Raw genomic sequence first — 20,758 nt, forward strand, 5'->3', positions numbered from 1 at the left:
GCCAAACTGATTATCTAAAATAGAAAATTAGCACACAATGGCTTTACTCTGTGATACCTCTTATGCAACTAATGGGCAAAGCTTGTTAATTGGTTGTAAATGCCAGCAGGTTGCCAAGATAATACTTCAGAAATAAGCGGGTATTCTGATAATTACAGCAATCTTCATCTATAAAAGCTTAAGTAGATGAAGTACTGGCTGGCTTAAAACCAAGATTTATCCCGCTGCACTCGCATTAAAAGAAAAAATAAGATGAAAACAATAATGTAGCAAAACAATTATATAGCAGGAAGCGTTGTAGGTTTTAGAGATTGTGAAAACTCAGAAAGTAAAACAGTGCTGTAATAACCAGTTATGGAAAAATAGGCCATTTACATTTGTGTATAATTAAATAGTAGGCTATGCAATTTCACTTTTTAAAGTAAACTGCCTTTTCCTTTTTTTATAGGGCAACGTAGCCATAATTGCTGCATTAAAGCTTTAATGAAAGAAAAAAGCAGCAGATCAAGATGACATGTAACATCCACATTTGTACTGTGGTGTTCTGCTTGTTTAGTAATGGGAAGCTACTGAGGAGATTAAAATTGCAGAATTCTTCTTAGTTTTTTTCCCGAAAATTGCTATAGGAAGATCATTCAAAGTCTAAAATACATACAATTTATTTTTCTACCTTCAATCCACAAGGATTTAATGGCTTTCCTAAATCTCAAAGTGTCTAAAGAAATACTTTCTCGCAAAAAGGGAGATATTATTTCAGCTCATCAAAATTATCAAAAGTAAGCGGCTCAAACTTGAAGCGTAGAGGTCTCACCTCATGTTTTAGACTATTACTCAAATGCCGAACACTATTTTTTAACTCAGGGCTGCTTTTCAGCTTTCCTGTCAGAATGATCAACAGGTTGATATATAATCTTGTTACATGGCTTGTTATTTGTCATTTCGAGATTTTTTTTTACATGTTACAAACAAATTGCAAAGTGCAGTAAAGCCAGGCTCAGCTGTGTTAAAGCTCCAAAATATGAGTGCAAGCTTTCAAACCAAATTTTTGTCTATGATAGTGTAAAGCAAGAGTTGATACTGGGGCAGGAGAAAGCTGTTTTGTTTTTTTTCCTACTGACCTTGGGTGCATATCGTAGACTGCTTTTAATCACTGATGCCTCCTATGATTGACTGAGGGCACGTTTTGGCACATTTTGGCACATTTTGTCAAGAGTGGCTCAGAGACAGAGGAGTGCAGGGCAGTCCTGTGGGGCTGCTTTGCTTGGGCTTTGAGGGAAAAGCCAATGTCAGACTGGGATATCCTTTCTGCTGGGTGTCTGGGGGTTTGTGTTGTTGGCTTGCACATAGCAGGGGTCTGCCCCTGGCTCGTGCTGCTCTGCTGGAGCAATGGCCCCTCCCTACTGACTCCAGTGTAGCAGGGTCAGACCATGCTGAGGCACAGGGTCTGCAGAGAGCCCTTTCCTGGTGGCTGAATGCACATGCCCAGCGTGGTTCTGGGTGCAAAGCACTGGCACAAGAGCAGACCACACTGGATTTTTCCAGATATGGAAAACAGGCTGTGACATAGCCTGAGGTAGGGTCAGCCTTGTGGGACACAGGTGGATGAACTGGAAACAAGGCGCACCGTGCTGGGGAAAGTTAGATTTGCATGCGTGCATTGTCTCTCGGTAGTCAGCTTATCAAATATTTGATGGAGATGTCTTTCCTGTGTGTGGTCACACAACACCAGCTTGCAGTTTTTCTCACATATTATCCCTAAAAAAATAAAAATGACCCAATGCACAACCAGGGATAGCTTGATTTGCCAACAAACCCTTTAAATTTTGGCAAATAAAGAGGTGCACCATGTCACCTAAGCCCTCTGGGGAAACAAGGTCTGAGAGCACATGGGCTGCCAGGGGAGTGGGGTGCAAGGCCAACCCTGCTGCCTGCCAGCCCCAGGCCCTGCAATGTAATGGACTTTTCTAGTTAGTACATAATATATGGCACTTGTCCGAAGTGTGGCTGCAGGAACCAGCGGAGGAAGAAATAACTTGACGACATCCTTTAATGGATCTGCCTCCCTTGTCTTCCAGGAACAAAATAAATAGGAGACTTTTTCAACCGGCACGTATTTCCATTTATGCTTTAAAAATTCATGAGCATAGGTTTCATATGATGGTGTAGTTACTATGGTAATTGTTTATTAATCTGGAGGAGCTTGGTAATTACCACAGTACAGTTTATATAACTCAAACTCAGAGTTAAAGTACGGTTATGATTTCTTTACACATCCATCTTTTAGACACTTTTTTCAACTTTTTTAAAAATTTTTTTTTTATTTAACAGAATATGAATTTTCCCCTCTCAGTTCTACTTTTATCCAAGTGCGTACATTTCTGGAAGTGTAGAGAGTGCAAAAATGACAGAGAAAAGCTTGCTCAGAGTTGGCAGGCCAGGACAGCCAGGAAAAGATGTGCAGAGTTAAGTAGCAGGTGGATATTTTTTTAAATAAAAAAAAATAATGCCTTTCTCTTTTTCCTGGAGAATGGCTCATTTGTGGAAGGGCAGCAAGGGGCAGAGGAAAGAAGCTGGCAAAGTGGGGATGTTGCAGGAGCCCATGTGTCCAACCTGGACTGCCCCCCAGCTGAGCATGAGGCTGAGGGATGTGGCACTGTGGGAGGACATGTGAGCACTGTCCTGTAGCTCCGGTGTTTGTGTGTGGCAGATGCAGGCAAGAAGAAAAACCACATGTGCTGGGCTAAGGATGAATGGCTGGCTGGCTTTGGCATTTGGGTTTTTTCGGTGGTGTTTGTGATTTTGCTAATGGACAACACAAGAGTGGCATGGTGCTGCCAGGTATGCCATGGCCCTTCAGAAACCCCTGCTGCCAGCTCTCCTCAGCCCTGACAGTCTCCCAGGGGCATGTACTCACCTTTCCTGGAGAAATTTCATGTTGAAATCGAGTATTCTTTCGATTTTTTTTTCAGATAAGCACCACTAATCCTATCACTGTAGTGATGCTCTCCAGAAACCTGAGAAATAGAAAACCACATGAATGTTTTTCCGTGAATTTTTTCCATTTACCTAAAAGTTCCTTTCTCACAGAGAGTGAAAAATTTTGTCCACTGTGAATGTTGTTTCTGTGGGGATTCTAGCTGAGACACAATTAATGGCCATCAGTCCCTTCTGTGATGACCCATAAGCCAGGAGCAGCCCTGTTGGTGGGCCACCCCTCCTCATCCATCCCCACTCTCTCCCGCCGGCTTGCGCGGCTGGCAGGCTGGAGAAACTCCCTGGTCGGCCTGGCTTCATTGCCGAGAGATTCACATTATTTATATGGAAAAAGTGCAGGATGCCATCTCCTCGCTCGCTCTGCCTGCATAAATTGCGCGTGTTTATTATTCATCGTAACACAGCACATTCTCTGTTTCTGTGTCACTTGTCACTAATCACTTATGCATCTGATGTGCGGATCCAGAGCAGGTTCTTAAGCATTCTTGGCTTCAAAACATAAGATATGCATGGGTAAGAGTTTATCCCACCCCCAAAATAACAACTTTGATACATTTTCAAAAGGGAAAGTGCATATGTTACAGTACTCAGGAGCAGCAATAACCAATCTAGCTGAGAAGTGACACGGACTTGGGTTATTTTCTTGTTGCTTTCTTTTTTCTTTTTTATTTTTTTTGGTTTCTCTTTAGTATTTCATGAAAGTGTGTAAAAATCTTAACATTTGAATGCCACACGCTTCGTTCTGCCTGCAAGATAAAGGACATTTCTCTAAAAGAAACATACGCTCCTTGTTCCTTGTTTTGATTCCCCGTACAGCTTGTCACAATGCATTTACATTTTGCCCATACATTTGGATTTGCAACCCGAGCTGTGCTTTTGAGGAAGGGATGCAAACTCTTTTCTTTGACTTTTGGGAGTCAGTTGGGCACTGACTGGAGCCGGGCAGGCGCGGAGGGCGCGGGCTGCATGCACACCCCTTGCAGCTCCCACTGCGACCCAGAGCCCCAGGCCCCAGCAGCTCCTTCATGGGGGGCTGCTGGTCGTGTTGGCCATCAGCTGGGGAAGGGCTCTTTCCTAGCACTTTTCCCTCCTGTTGCACCTCACTCCCTTACCAGCCTGCCTCCCAGCCCATGGAAGCCAAAAACCAAACCTAAGTGGATGGCAGCACAGTGCCTACCCCACCTTTTCCCTGCACATTTCTTCCTCCTGTCTCTTGTAGACTCCAGGAAATGACAGAAATTCCCCTTTCCTTGTCTGGACCTGCTTGAGGGAGCACTGTGGAAATGCTAGCATCCCTGGAAACCTTGTGTTTAAGGCAATGCCATGTTTTTCCCCTTCTCATGGTGCTGGATGAGTGGCAGTAACAGTCTGAGACTGGGGATGGAGAGACACCCCAAACAGCCTTAGCGGGGATAACACTGGCGTGCAGAATCTTTTGGAGTTTGGGTACCACTGGTCAGTGTTTGGGTCACTGTTTGTGAACAATGGTCATTCAGCTGGGCGAATGCCATCTCTCAAGTTAAGAACATGGAAAATGTTCTTGCATCTTCTGGTAGTTGACCTGATTGCTCTGTAACTCTGCAAACCTGGCAAGCACAGCCAGTGCTGGGTCCACCTGCAGGTCTCCTCATGAGCTCCTGCATCAGAGCCCTGCAATAGATGATATGCCATATCTGCACTGGCTTGTGGCTCACTGGCACCATCCTAACCTGCAGTAGGAAATCTGGGATACTGGCCTGGCCTTGTGGGAAGGCAATGTGGAGATCAGCTGCCAGAACAGTAGCCCGTACAACCTATATTTCATTTAATTTCATGGAATCAGAGAATGGTTTGGGTTGGAAGGGACCTTAAAGATCATCTAGTTTCAGCCTCTCTGATGTTCTTTTTTTTGCACCAAGCATCTGCAGAGCAAGAATTATGTAATGTGGAAATACTGAAAAAGTTACAAATCTGGTCAAAGTGTCTGATGTGAATGTTTTCTCCTTCAAGGCTGCTAAAATAGAGGCCTGCTTAGCAACATCTGCAGCTGGAAACACAGGGGTTTCATGCAAGGAGGTAATTTTAATTGTTCCTTGTTCTGCTGATATCTGATGGGAACAATCTTACTAACGACTTCCAATTGCAAGTCCTCCTTGACTGTGTAGTGAAGTCAGCCCCACGATAACACCAGAGAGGCAGCTTGAAATTAGGATACAGAAAACTGATGCCAAAAATATGTCAGTTTGGAAGGTCATTAAGAATTATCCATTTGTGCATGTTCACATGCCAACAGTACCTTAAGTGATTACCTTAGAGGAATGGATTTGTCTAATGAACATATGAATTAACAATATAAAATTGAGATTGATAAATCAAATAAGAATTTACAATTTGCCAATGAATCTAACTGGAATGGAGTTTCACTGGATGTGAATGTGAGAGGAGCTGTTGGTGTTCTTTGCTAAAAATGACTCTTGGTGGTATTTTTCCACTTTATGACATCACAGTTGTAGGTGACTGATCTAAAAACCAGCCTGCCCGTACCTCAGGCAGGGACACGTTGTTACAAAGATCTTGGCTCACCTTTTCCAGTAATTATTTTTTAAACCTCTCCACCTACACCTTTATTGATCTTTTGGGGTTTTTTAAGCTCAGCCTAGAAATTAACCTAGACTGGTATTGGCACATAAATGATGGGGTTTTAATGTAATAGTTGGTAGAATTCTGGTTAAGTATTTTTACATTTAGGCACTCAGATAAAAGCAGCTGATATTTAACTCTGCTTTTCTGCATGGACATAGCTCAGGAGGGAGTTTTGATTTTTGTTTCTGAAAGATAGATTACATTAATTTTTCCCTGAGTTGCGGATTACACTTCCTTCACAAAGAGTTTTAAAAGTCTAGAAGAGCAAGATGTTTAAAAAATATCTGGTACAGATGGGCATTTTTTCTTTTCCTTTTAAAGCTCCACCCTTGTAGTGGCTAAGATCAGTGCAATCCACATGTTGTTTTTTAAAATAAGCCCTAATTGGCAAATATACTTCATTTGACATTTGCTATAAACTTTCAGTGATTCCTTGTTGCATTTCTACGTTTTTGGCTTGTGCCATTTTAGGTTTGGGGTATTCCTAATGCACAGGTGAGCATCAGCTCTACAAAATGCTATTAAAGCTGCTGCTAGTCTACCTCTTGTCAAACTGCAATGTTAAAGACCCAGATAATAAGAAAGTACTAAAGGAGTTGTTATATTTCATTACTCTGTCTTATTAATGTCTTCTTATGTACTAACGAACCAAAGTTAGGTCATAAATGCCTTTGAAATGTAAGATTATTGGGGGTTTCTTTGACATGATATAAAGGGGTAACTTCAGCTTGTTGGGTCTGTGGTGCCCTAAAATAACACTTCTTCTGTAAACTGAAAATTTCCATAGTAAAATCTACTATTTATTTGAGGTCGAAATTTCAAGGAATGCTTAATTTCGATTGTGCTATTAAAATGGTTTGGGTAATTATGAAATGGGTGTTATCAGTTAACAAACCCTGTACATCATGTGACCAGGCAGAACTGGTGTTGATCTGGGGCTGTCCAGTGCATTCCTGGCTATGGAGAACTCCATGAGGGCATCCAAGGCACACACGAACACGGTGAGCAGCATCTTTATTTGTTGGTAATATTACAGGATGTCCCAGGAGGCTCCTAGGGGGGATGCTGGACGAAAAAGTGTCTCCAGAGTCATAGCCCTCCCTTCTGTTTTCTTCTTTCCTATACCTAGCAGCTGTTGATTCAATTTTTTTGCACCGTTTTTTTGTCCCAGATCTGTGGCAATTTCTGTGTAATTTATGACATGTAATTTTTAAAGTGAGAAAATGCCCCAGTGTAAAAATCACAGTAAGAACATGAAGGTAAAAGCACTTGTTTGCTGCTATAACTGGAAAACGGTGCGCTAAGAATCACTGTACGCTTAAACAATGTCTTTGTGCCTATGGACATTGCAGATAACACAGCAGCCAAGCTGCGTTGTACCGCAGGCTTCCCAATGTGTAGGATTCCCGAGGGGAGGGAAGGGGACAGAGAGCCCGCCAGAGCTGCCCCATCACAGCCAGTGCCTTAAGGTCCACATGGTCACGGGCTGCTGCTCAATCCCCTCTCCCTGGCGAGGGCAAGGTTTGGAAGGCACAGTGCAAGCTCGGAGAGCCAGGAGCGTGATTGTGCCTCGCTGTGCTCTGGAGAGGCGCGGCTGCCTCGCACGAGAAGGGAGCGGGAGCGGCTGCACGGGGCTGCAGCCCTGCGCCGCACAACGTCCCGGCAAGCTGCGCAGAGAAGCATGACACAAGCCTTGAAACATTTAGGGAGGGGGCATGTTATTTTAATATCCTTTTTTGTGCTTAATAGAAAAGGGGTTTGTGGTTAATTCTTTATTATCTCCGACAGCAGTTCTCGCTTCGGCTCCTCTTTCTTTAACTGCCAAGCTAGCATTTTCCTTTTTTATTGCTCCTTTCTTCGAGGTTTGCTTTGGAATAGTGCCAGTTATCATTTCCCATTAGGGCAAATATTGCATCAAACTCATGATTAGGGATTTGAGGGCTTGGGAATATCATTCTCTAACATTTGTCTTTCATTTTCTAAGTCTTTTTCTCTCTCTTTGTACACACACATATGCGCACATGCCTGCATATCTGTGGATATACATATGTGTATATATATTTATAGAGAAGAAGAAAGGGTACGCTGCATGTGCCTGATTACACGGGTAGGTTTACATGTATGCATGTGTCTATTTGCATGTAAAGTCTAAACCTCATCTCCTAGACAAAGGGAAAGGGATGAGCTTTCTCCTCGTGTGCGATTTCAGAGGACTCAGAAGGTTAATAAAGGAGAAGAATAACAGATTTGTTTGTATGTTTTGGGTTAAATACTTCAGTTTTGCAGAGAAAGAAGGTGTTAAGAACACACACTGTGAGCGTGGAGATGAAGCCACTGCTAGGGAGCTGCTATCAGTTTTGCCGACCCTACAAAACTGGGGAACAACACTGCCTAATTTTGAATGTGCCTTTTATGGTACATTTTCTATTACCTTTACCTGTACATATATAGCCACCTCACATCTAGCACATCCCTTGAAAAAAGTGGCAAAAAATATTACATTTCTAGAAATTAACTATTCTGCTCTATTAACATATGCTGCACCATCTATATTGAAGAACTATACAGATACTTAGGCTCTAATTTGGACATCCTGAATTGCTCATTAAAGCTGCCCATTTCTGTTGGTTAAATGTGGCCTAAATGTCCCGAGGCAGACAAGAGGCTGTGCCGGGCATGTGCACTGATTCAGGCTCCAAGGCATCTGGATGCTGGCTTGATCTGCCTCTTCCCTTGCTTACCTCCCAACACTTAGGCACTTCTGAGATGTTCCAAAATCTTTCCAGCTGCCACCTATTTCTGATGCTGGCTCACAAAACCCAACACCCGCTTTCAGTACCTAATTTTAGGAGAATTTTTGCAGAATATATTTTTTTCTGGTAAAACTTTGCTTACGCCTGGCTGGGGGGAAGGCATGTTACAGGTGGTTCCCCCCACCAGGTGCCCTTGTGGGAATGGGAATTGTGGTGATGCCTGGGGTCTGTGGTCCCTCCCCACTGCCCTCCTGATCCCCCTCCCAAAAAAGGGCTCCCGAGAGCCAGGCACCATCCTACTTCACACCCGGCAAATCACTTAACCTCTCAGCACGTCGGCTTTCGCAGCTGTTAACACAGGGAATGGTTTTATTTCGCCTCCTCTCGTAAAGAGCATTGCGGCTCTGATCGACCTGAGGCCAAGCATTATTTCCACTTACAGATAAGTTGGATTTTGGCAGCTGGTGAGAGGCAGGCAAGCACATTCATCTGGGTAAAATCCCCTAGCTGGAGAAATAGCCAACGGGGAAGTTTTATAAGGCAGGCACAAAGCAATATCAGCAATATCCAGAGCAAATCTTGTATCAGAGTTGTCATTTTTGCTCCAACCTGGCAGTGGTCAGCTGGGGAATTGGGGGGTCTGTGAGGAGATTGGAGCAGGCAAGCAGCAGAGCGGTGCCGGCCAGCTCAGCTGGGGTGGTGCTGACACTCACAGCACCCGACAGGTTCCTAAATACATACATTTCCAGGCAGCCAATTTGCCTCCAAAAAATTTATTCTTCAAGACTTGTTCCCATCTGCCAAAAGAAAACATGTCATTTATAAAAAAACCCCGAAAACCTAACATTGACAGACATGAGTGCGTTGTTGAGCTATAGCCCTCTGCTTTTACCTGAGCCAAGCGCCGGAACCGTGTGGGGAGACAGCCCTGTCGCCCACATGCTTTATTAACAGTCAGCTTTTAATTGTGCTTCTCCCTGGCAAGTCAACAAATATTTTTCCCTTTAATCACAGTTCACCCTTTCTTTTTTCCGACAAATACCACGTTTACTTCATTAAAATTTCTGCAAAAATGAGCCCAGGCAAAGGGACTCCATCACTGTGCAGCTTAAATACAATGTCACCTCTTTTCCTGCTCCTAGTGCAACGGCTGTAAGTTAAAATCACTCCAGTGATTTTAGTAATTTACGCTGTAATCCAGACTGATATACTTGACTCTGTGTTTCTAGCTCTACCCTGCTTCTTCTGCCCTCCCTTCCTGAAAATAAAGTCATGGTCCCCACATGGGAAAGCTTCAAGTTGAAAGAAGGTACAGTAAACTCTTAGTTATTTTAGAAGTCTTTAAGTGATTAAGGCAAAAGGATGGTTAATTATAATATTCTAAAAACACAGCTGCTAAAAAAAAAGTTTCCAGCAGCCACCAACTTATTATTTTGTCATCATCTTAGACATACTTATGACATATGGGAAAAATAAAAGATTAAATCTCCATCCCCAAACTGCCCCCACAGCCACGCAGTCCTGGAACAAGCAACATCTTCTGAAAGAAGGAGGCTCGGCCTGACTCCCTGCCAGTGTGCGCAGGGGCGGCTTCCAGCCCCGTGTTCACTTTCACAGCCTTGAAAGCTGAATCTTCTGTCGGGTTTGCAAAACATCAGCTGGGAAAACTGTGGCTAAATCAAGAGCAGCCACCGTTTGCCAGGGAACAAATATCCCAGCTTTGGCCGTACCGGTCTTCTATGCACTCCTGCTCCTGTTTTCCTTTCTCACACACCACAGAAATAGAAAAGTCATTGCTGGTATTGCCAGCGGGGCTGAATTATGGATCCCCATAAACATTTTCACTCTGCCTCAGTAAAGAGCAGCAGCCTTCTCCCTGTGCCCACATTGTTGAGGCTACCTCAAAAATAAATCTGCCTACAAGAGGAAACCACAGTATTTTTCCCTGAGGCGGATGGTGCCTTGGGCAGGGAAAAGATTTTATATCACCAGTCTATCCATATGTCCAGGCCAAAGTGAGTAAGGAGCCCTTGGTGTGGTGTGGCACCCGGGAAGTTGGGCGGCAGTGGGTGACTGTTATTGTCAGCGGTGTTATTTATGCTGATGTGCTTTAAAAAAAATTACCCACTTCATTTTAAAACTACAGATCAAGCAGGATGGCTTCTAACTAATGATCAAGGTGGAGACTGCTGAGGAAACCAGAGGCACTCAAATGAAAAGTAGATGTTGCTGCAAACACTAACCAGAAGCTGCAGTTGAATCAGTGGCACAGCAGTGTCTGTGGTGGCTTGGTGAGGCAACCAGGCTTTCTGTGAGTAAGGTCTGACCATCCCCTTATTACAACCAAGCCATAAGCAGCCAAGGAACACAAGATTAACCTTTGTGCTGCAGCAATGTACCAGTTACACATACTGCAATATAATTTCTTTTAGCTACATGGGAAGCAGAGACCATGGCTGTGATGGTGTTTGTACAAAGCTCTGGTAAAAGAAACCTTCCACACTGGGAGCACAGCAGAAGGACTTCATTTCCCAGTGTGAATGAGCATCCACTACTCTGATGTGAGACGAAAGAAGGCATGCCAGCCCACTAAAGAAACACTTCCAGCTGTTTATAGAGAAATGTCATTGGAGCTTTGGAAAAACACTGGCCCATGTTGGTCCCAAACCTTTCCAGGTCTGTTTGTGGCTCATCACCGAGTGCTGGCATTGCTTGGCATTGCTGCCCTGGCAGCGCTGGTTGTGCTTAGGGGCTGACAAGTGCCAGTGCTGCAAGTGGCTCTCATGACACCCTGAAATCCAGGATGTGCCTGTGTGTGCCTTTTTCCCAGCTGTTTTCCTCTAGTGGCCTGTCACCATGGGCTGAGCGCTCACAAATAGAGCTGACAGTGCTTGTCAGCGAGACTTGCAGCTCAAGTCTTAGGAGAAAGGAAAGTTTGGGCACCTGAGAGATGACACCCATCCTGAAGCTAAACATCTGCAAATTTTGGAGGTGTGAGTGTAATGGAAACTTATGGGCTCCTGTACATGGGTGTGTACACACTAGAGGTACCCAGCTCAGCTTGTGCAATGCAGAAAGACTCTCTACACTCTCCCAGTTACAAGAAAGCATTCCCAAAGCTTGCAGGCAGATGTCTGCAGGAGGATGTGAAGCACAGACTGGGGTCAGCAGTAGGACAAGGCGCAGTAACTAGCCCTCTCTGCCAATGTGTTTTTCCCCGTGCTTGCCACTCCAACCCTTTCCCCCCCTGGAGCTGAGATACCATGCACATGCACTGAGATACAATGTGTAAATGCTTGGTGCCACAGCCATGCCACCAGCTGGCTACCTGCACGGCGCTGAAATGTGGCTGCATGGAGCACCAAGGCTCATTCCCTGAGGCAGGAAAAGTGTCTGATCCCTCCTCTCCACTTTCTGACACCACTTGCTTCACAAAAATTACGCAGCAAAGTGGCTGTAGCAGCAGGGTGGGATGGTGCCTCACCCCAAAGCCACTCAGGCTACTGGAGGTGGTGTCCCTCACTCTGGAGCCTCTGGGACAGGTGGATAACAGCAACAGCACAATCAAAATGGTTCCCATGGACTCACAGGGCTGCAGATCCCACCAGCAGTCACCTCTGGGCTCACACCAGGCAGAGGAAGGTGTGCTAGCTTTCTGCTCCTCACAGAAACACCTGTCTGCACTCAGGAGGTTTTCTCACCACTTCCCATGACAGGCTCATCCAAATACCTTTACTCTCATGATAGCTTGCATTAACTCACTATAACACAGACCAGCTTAAGTTTATAGTGCTGTTTTTTATAGAGGAGCATTTATTTCTTGTATCAACTCTCAAGGATGTTTTATCTGTTTTATATCCCATTGAATCCTCTGTGAAACTGCACTAGTTTACAATAATTTTATTACTTTATTAATTAAACGTTTTCCAACAAGCTAGCTATGGCATTTCTTATCATCAAGGGTTCCATTAGTTTTTAATGGTGTGAGACAAAATTACCATTTACCCACATGCAATTTAAGAAGCATCATTAACACAGAGAAAGCACCAGGTGGGATTTCTAATAGTTACTGTTTCTCATTTTTGTTTTTATTTAAAAGGAATAACTGGTTTTGAGGTTTTTGCTGCAAGGTTGCCAAATCCTCACTTTGTTTTTTTATGTTCAAGATAATTTAAAATAATGTTCTTCTATCTCCTTAGGCTCTTCTCCACGCTATTTCCCTTATCAGCACATCGTGTGGTGCGTACGCAGTGTCTCGGTGCAGCCGGGTGAGTGTGTTGTCTGCACAGTAATCACCAAGAACAAAGACTCATCTGCACGGTCAGTGAGCAGGGCTGGGGGGCTGTGTGTGCACACGTGTGCCTGAGACACTGCCTGGCTTTGCAGGGCTGTGGCAGGAGGGAGTCGAGCAGGGACAAGCCCCAACCCACACGTGGCACGTGGCTCCCACCTTTGTGGGCTCAGGGCCCGCAGGCACTGGTCACTGGCTCCCACTGGTGCCATCCCAAGCACAGGAGAGCAGGCAGTACTCCTCAGCCATGCTCATCCATGGCATCAGGGACCAGCACTGTGAGGACAGCAAGTGGCAACCTGCCTTTTCAAAGTTCTTAAGAAACTTCATCACAGTTTGATACTTTGATACTGGTGTTCCAAAGACAACGGAAACCCCATGACTGTAGTAAATATTTACCTTAAACAAAACAGGAATAATTAAATGGCACCTTCATTATTATATTCTATTCAATTATGCTGACTGTTGACTAATTGCTGACTCAGTCCATTTACATGTTAATAAATGTCTGTGTTTAAAGTCCTCCTTGGTTAATTTCCTAGGTTTAACAATACGGAACTGCTGGGCTTTTCTTCCCCCATGAACTCATTGCTTTTGCTTAATTCCGTGACCTCCTGCTGCCACACATGGATGTGGGTGGTGCAGACCCACCAGTGGCCATGGGGCACGCGGTGGGTCCGAGCTGGGGCCTCGCTGGCGAGCGGAGCGCGAGGGTCCAGATGGTGCACGATCCCATGAACCGCTGAGCGCGAAGCGCGCGGGAGGGTGTTAGGGATATTTGGTGGGATGTGTTTGACAAGGTGTTTCCTTATTTAAAGGGGAGGGGAGGAAAAGGCAGATGGTGTGGCTGTTTCTAATGACATTCCCTGGCTGGGTTTTTTAACAGCAGACATAAGAGGGGCATAAGCACCTGACGCGCCTGTCTGCTTGGCTGCTGGGAGGGAAGGGATGCTGACAAAACAGGTCCCACTGCCACCCTGCTACCTGTTCTACTTATTTAGTATGCCAGGGTGCCTGGTGAGGCTGATGGAAGGCTCTGCCCTGGGCCAAAGTCCCCAGAGACACCGGTCCCTGCTCCGCTGCAGTGTTCACCATGTCACTGCCCCAGCACAGCCACACAGCTTGGAGGAAAAAGCTCTCTTTCCCAGAACGCCACCACCCCTGTTTTGTTTCCCTGCATCCTTCTCCCTCCAGCCTCATCCTGTCTTATTTTCCTGCTGTCTCAGCCCTCTTCTTGCCCAGGTGGCTGTGCTGTCACTGCCAGCACTGTGCAGGTCTGTCCCACTGCAGGCTGGAGCTGCTGCCTGCCCAGTGGCCTCCTGGAAACACCTGGGGTGATGCTCTGGGTGGGAGAAGGGGGGTTACAAGTGGTGTTTTCCTCTTGGAAGTTTTAAAGCATGCTAGAATCAGAAGTCGTTTGATTTTTTTTTTTTTGCTTAGGAGCGTCTATTAAAATAGAAACAAATTCTGAATTCCCTAAATGGGAAGATAATTGTTCCATGATGGAGAGCAAACAAATGCACAGGGATGTCCTCTGCTTTAAATGTGCATGGCACTGGACTTCTGATAAGATAAATTTCTAATTAATTTGCCTGTGCAAGACATGGAACAAAAGCTCTGATCATATATTAAAACAAGAGGTGAAGAGGTGCAAAAATATCATCCTGCATGCTTCCATATTATTCTATTCCATGCATATTATTCTATTCCTTGCAAAGGAACTCCGGGGTGGCCGTCCTGGGGGCGATGACACTGCATGCTCCTGTGGGAGTCACCAAAGTATCCTGACCCTCCTCAGCATCCCAAGGAGTGGGACAGACCCCGCCACCCCCCTGCCAGCCTGTGGCAGGAACCCCCACGCCTGGGCCGGCGGCCGGCTGGGTGGGTTTGGAAGCGGTGCCAGGCGGGCAGGCGGGCAGCGCAGAGCTGTGACTGGCACTTTATGCTAATGGCTCAGTCATTATTTATTCCTTTGGAATTCATTACAATCGCATTATTTGCGATCGGCTCATTTAGTGCCGCGAATGCATCCCTAGGATTATTTTTTTTCATCGTGACCTAATTAATAATGAATGATTCTATTTGGAAGCGCCGCCGTACGCGGGGCTCTAAGGCAGGCGCTCTGCTGCAGCGAGCGGCGCTCGGCTGCTCCGTGCGGATGACAAACGCAGCGAGCGCTGCTCAGCCGCGCTGGCCCCACGGGCAGGGGCCAGCCTAGGGTCTGCAGGCTGCACACAACTTCTCTGTGGCAGCAGCCCTCAGCCCAGCGTCCTGCGCAGCTGCAGCTCCAGCTTTCTCTCTATTCACAGCACATTTGTTTGTTTTTCTTTTTTTGCAGCAGCAGCTCGGACCTGACTCTTCTACCAAAACCAAAGTTGAGTAGTGACCTTGTCCAAAGAAAGAAAAAATTTCAACAGTATTCTGGGAAAATTCTGGCTCGGTTTTCGTTGACCAGTAATATATTTGGGTGTTACAAAGCTGTACAGGAAGAGAAGATCTTTACTGATAGAAAATCTTCACTGTTTTACATAAAAGTAAATATTTTCTTTGAACATGGTACTTTCAGAAAAAAACCCAAAACCCAAAAAACCACTAACTTTCTTACATAAAATTTCCAGCAATACTTAAAAAGTTATTTTATTTTGAAAGCACTGAAGTGACATCGACTTTGCTAATTTTTTCCTCCCCAAGAACCTTGGCAATAGCCAAAAGAATATACTCTCTTTTTTCCCAAGAAAGTTCTCACCCAAATCTTTTGCCAAGACCTACTTTTCCATGAACCCATGCCATCCATCAGCTCCATTTCACACTGACCCCAAGCCTGGGTAAATGTGGCACCACAGCATGGAAATGGCTTCATCTTTCCCTCCTCGACACCTCCTTGCTAAAAACGCTTCAGTTCAGCAGCAGGGATGTCAGTTCACACTGATGTCTGGGCTAAATTCGTTCCTGGAGGAGCGGTGCAGGGAAGTCCCTGTCCCCTGCAAACCTGTCTCAGCTGAGCAGGTTGATCTGCACCATATTTTTTTATTTTCACAAAGTCACATAATTTCAAATCTCCCTGTGGAGCAGTGAGCACATTTTACAAATATTTGTGAAAGCCTATAAATAGTTATAATGACATAAATAATATTTCTGTGAATGCAAACCTATTCCTCTGTTTCCCACAAGCACAGCCTGGGGGGACTGTAAAAGGGCACTGTGGCAGCTCTGGGTTCAGACACGTGGGAACATTTACTGAGAAATGACAGCTTCTCCATTCCTCCTACCCAGGGTACACCCACACCCCTCACAGCATTCCAGGGGCTCATCTCCCTCTGGGGTGATGGGAGCTGGGCATAGCCAAGGTGATGGCTGCCAGCTTGGTTTGGGTTTGCAGCAGGAGCCTTGCTGCTCCCAGCCACCCTGGCAGGCAGCACCCAGACTCACACGGCCATGCAAAGCCCACCCATGTGGTTCATACCTTTGACACGAGCACTGTAGACAATTTCATTGCAGATTTTTAAGGCTAAACAAATGATCTTGTTTCATTTTATTACAATGAATCCCTGTAATTCAGGTAATCAACCTGAACCAACAGGAAAAACTGTGTCTGGTTGTGGACTAATTTACAGATATAGCTAAAGTTATGATATGTTACGAATTTTCTTTTATGAAGCCGTTGTTGGCTGCATTATGAGAAAATGATTCTCCTGCTCATCCCTGCTGAGAGTTTCAGGGTGGCATAAGACCTTAAATCCTGTATGAACAGCTGCAAGACAAACATAAGAAGTATTTGCTAACATCAAGTTATAGAATACCTTGCACTAATACTTCAGGACCAAATCTAAAAAAAAAAAAAAAAAAAAAAAATTACAGCAAATGTTTTTGCTCATGGTGGGACATTTTAAAATAGCAAGGGGAAGGGCTCCTTGCCCACTCCCTTTGGAAAACCTCCCCACGGTGCCATACCACTTCCAGGTGGGAAGTCCTCCTGGGCCAGCAGGACCTCCTGCCTGTGCTGGCACATGCTGCTGCAGGGCTGGACTCCTCCCACACATTGCTATTGGCTTTAGGTCCTTACAGAGCAAATTACTCAAGTAAAAGTTCCTTAAGATTACAAGTAAAATCCTTTTGTGTCAGAAAGCGCATAGTAGAAACTCCTAAGTTAGGACATGCCTATGCATCTTGCTGTGCTTGGTCATTTGATTCCTCTTCTCAGCTATAATCACTTAGGACAGTCCCACAGCAGCATTTATGTGTAAAGGCATGGGTGCACAGAAATTTTCAAGGAAAGAAGGAAGTAATTGAAGGCCTGAACCTTTCCATCAGAGCATGGGAAGGTGAAGGAAGTTATTAGGAGCACTGTTGTCCCAGCAGTGCACACAGGAGCTGCCTGTCCCCACCGCGGAGGTGATGAAAAGCTGTGTGATAACATCTCTGTCTCAGGGACATCACAAAACTAAATGTATGTTCATAAGGTGCCTTCAAGCCCTCAGAAGGAAATCACCACCCATGGTCACTGTAGAGACCTGCTGTCTCTCTGAGAACACAGAACTCAGGAGCCCCCCTCCAGCGGGTCCACCTGAAGTGCTGCACATCACCTGCCCCGTTGTTTTGTCTAAATAAACAGAAATAAACTACTCTGGCTGATGTGTAAAATCACATCACACACACATTTCTTAGCAGACAAGTCAAGTGACGTCTTTGTCGTGCATATATAGGTACACACATAAACCTCTCTCCACACCCATTTCATTATTTTACTGGCGAGTACCTGGAGGTGGTGTGTGTGGGGAGTACATATGTGTTTTGTTTGCTTGCGAGATCACTGCAGAGAAATCCACATTAAACAGGGAATTGGAGACTGTGTTCCTCTATATGAAATCCAGCTTAATTTTAGAGCAAATAGTGCTACCAAAAGCGCTGCCAGAGTCTGCATTGCACAACTCCAGACAGCATCTTTCATAAAACAATTATATTTTTTCTAGATGTAGTGAAAGCCTTGAAAAAAGTTTACTTGATGTCTAACCAAGCAATGCTGCATCTTCAAATTTGAAGGAGAGCTCAGAAAGTTAGTTTTTTATTATTCTTCATTTAAGTATTATTTTTTAATTGCAGCGTATTAAACATAAAATCTGGTACAATCTTTAAAAATAAATAGGACCTAACTATAAATGGGCCCTGTTGTGTTTTTATCTTTGACAAGCAAGTAATTGCTTCTCAAATTTATCAGTTTGTTTATGCAAAAACCATTTACCAAGCCTAGCTCAAAAGCATCAATTTCATCATTATCATCTTATTAATTTAGCCAAGCTATAACACAGCTGATTATTCCTGAGTAATATCCTCTGCAGCACATCATGTGTGGCAAAACCATCTGTACAGTACCTATTTAATAAATAAACCCTCGGCTAAATGTCTCTGTTTATTGAGAACTAATGTTTATAGAAAATATAATGGAACTCAATAAATAACTCAGCTTCATCAACCTGCATATGAATCAGTATGAAGAACGCTGACATCATCACCTTTCAAGTACCAGAGAAAGCAAAATTACCCAAAAGAGCTATAGAGTCAATATTAAGGCATTAAAACTGCAATGAAGGCATATTAATGCTTAAAACTTCATTGTTGGCAGTAGAATTGCCACCACGGACATATTTTATAACTCTAAGAATACTTAGGCTTTATGACTGTTTCTTTGTTGAGTGCCTTGCACTTAATGTAGTTTTCCACTTTAAATAAAAAAAACCCTCAAGATCTTAAAAAAAAAAAAAAAAAGGGAAAAAGAAAATTGCTGATTCCAAGCATTCATTTTTAAAATAATGCAAACTGCTGATTCCAATTGTTCGGATGGAGGAAAAGGCAAACTTATTTAACTCCATGCTTCCTGAGCTCCTGGCAGCAGACACGGGGTGTGCCGATGTGAAAATCACCCAGCAGCACAGCACAGATTACAGAGCAGTCCATGCACAGCCTAAGATGTTATTAATAGAATTCCTGGGTTTAGGGGAAAGAAAAATGAATAGAGTCACGGCAGACATTGGGATACTTATTGATCGCGGCTTGTTCCTACAACAGCAGCTCTCACTCGTTTATTTGATTTGGTGCTTTACAACTGCTTCTCTGCCACAAATCGAGCATTTAAAACATATCTCTACACCATCAGCAAATAGTAACAGATTAATTTCTTACAGCTCCTTTCCTGAGGCTCTCTGAGAGCTATTTTTCTTTGTTTATTGTTTGCTGCCTTTATACTGAGGAATATCCCTACATGCATGCAGTTTAAGCAAGGGCACTGCAAGGCTGCAGGCATGGGTGGACATGCAGTCAGCATCATCCTCTGCAGTTCCCCCCAGGTGCCTCCAACAGGTCGCAATTCCGTAGGAGACAACTCTCTCCTTGATGCATGCAAAGTCCCATGGCAGTAACATCAGTAACGCGGCAGCTCCAGCTCTTGTGAGGGATCAAGGGCACACAGTGCACATTCTTACGACTTCTCACAGCATTTCCCTGCCCGCAGGCTGGGCCAGCCTCCCCGGGGTCCCTTCTGGTGGGAGAGAGCGGATCAGAGGGACCAAGTGTGAGACACAGAAAACATATTTCATAATCCACTCATTAGCACACACGTGATGGGAAACACTTAAGGGTGCGAATATTTTTAACACTGTATGTGTTTACATAAAAAATGTGATTTACACAAATCTTGGTTTGCTACACTGTATAAACTTGCTGCATGGATTAAAACTGGTCTGTCACACTTTCCTGGGAGAGACAGAAAAGGGACACCGAGGTCTGAAGAACCTGTTGCTTTGCTTTCGGTGTGCAAAATGGTTGGAAAAAAAAAAAAGAGAAAAAGTGAATGTGCTTCTGAGTTACGAAAAAAAAAAGCATATTCATTTCTTGAAAGATTTTGACCAGGTAACTAGAGAAACACACAAGCAATAAGCAAAAAACCCCTAATTACTACAAACGGAAAAATGTGAGAGATTTTTCTCCAATGGCAGAAAATCTGGAGGAGCCCCCAGCCACCTCTTTCAGCTTGTGGACTGCTGTGGCTGTCCCCCAGCATGGGGGCTTGGACTTGGGATAAATTCACCCCTCACACCCTGCAGGCAGCAGGAATCAGTGCCACATCCTGCTGCAGCCACCTTTGTTAACACTCATTCAGAAGGGGTTTTTGGGTAGCAGTTGTTGGCCCCTCAGCCTGGGGGTGGCTGCTGGGCAGAAGAGACAAACCCCCACACCCTGACCACCTGCAGCACCCAAGTCCACTTTCCTGAAGGACTTTCAGGCTGGCAAAGGGCAGGAGCATCACCAGTTGTATCACACTGATCTCTGCTATTGACAAGGCTGACGGAAACAAGCTGGGTGCAATCCCACATTAAATCATCACGTCCGAGCATCTCAGGCACTCTGCAAGTGCCTTGAGTTTTTCCCATTCTCCTCAACTTATGTTGCACATATGCAGCTCTTGTTTGCCTTCCTGAATAAAATAGCAGATCCACAGCGCTTCGCCGCCTAATGAAACTGAACATATTTAGAACATATGTGAGCCCGCTCGTCGCGAAAAGAACCATTTGTGGTTAACGAAGAAAGTATTCATGGTTTTGCTGCTAATTGCAGGGCGGTCTGCGTTTTCTTTCTGAGGAAAGAAAAAGGTAGCGCTGCAGTTGGAAGCACACAATAGAAGCATGGCGCCTTTTTTTTTGCTGAGTTTCGATGCCGTTGGACAAGCAAACCAATCGATGGGGCAAGGACACGGATGGGGGCAAAATATCATTGATAATCCTTATGTGGTTGTACATCAGCTGAAAACCCATATGTTTCTTTTAATTATTATTCACACTGCACATGAAAAGATGGGATATTTTCCTCGCTCAAAGTTGATGGAGGTTTGCCATCTATTATAATCTAGCGGGATCTGCCAGAGCTGGAGACTGGCAGTTCCCAGCAACTCCCAGGCAGCAGCACTGCCTATCAAGGCCTCATGACCACAGCTCTGCCACGGCTCAGGGGCCAAGAGAGTTCTCCTCCTCTCCTGGCTTCCAAGGTACTATTCCCTGGCCTTAAATGTTTGCTGGGAACTCAAACCGCTCATGAGAAATGTCACGAA

General features: G+C 44.7%; 1 long non-coding RNA gene across 1 annotated transcript in view; it reads right to left on the reverse strand.

The window, feature by feature from the left end:
• Positions 1–930: 930 nt before the first annotated feature.
• Positions 931–20,758, reverse strand: part of LOC146434507 (uncharacterized) — a 247,945-nt gene continuing 228,117 nt past the window's right edge. Inside the window, exon 9 of the long non-coding RNA XR_014853417.1 lies at positions 931–3,014. This is a non-coding gene — a long non-coding RNA (uncharacterized LOC146434507). The remainder of the gene's footprint in view (positions 3,015–20,758) is intronic.

Source organism: Lichenostomus cassidix, chromosome 7, assembly GCF_008360975.1.
Source record: "Lichenostomus cassidix isolate B80296 chromosome 7, HeHo_3.0, whole genome shotgun sequence".
NCBI lineage: Eukaryota > Metazoa > Chordata > Aves > Passeriformes > Meliphagidae > Lichenostomus > Lichenostomus cassidix.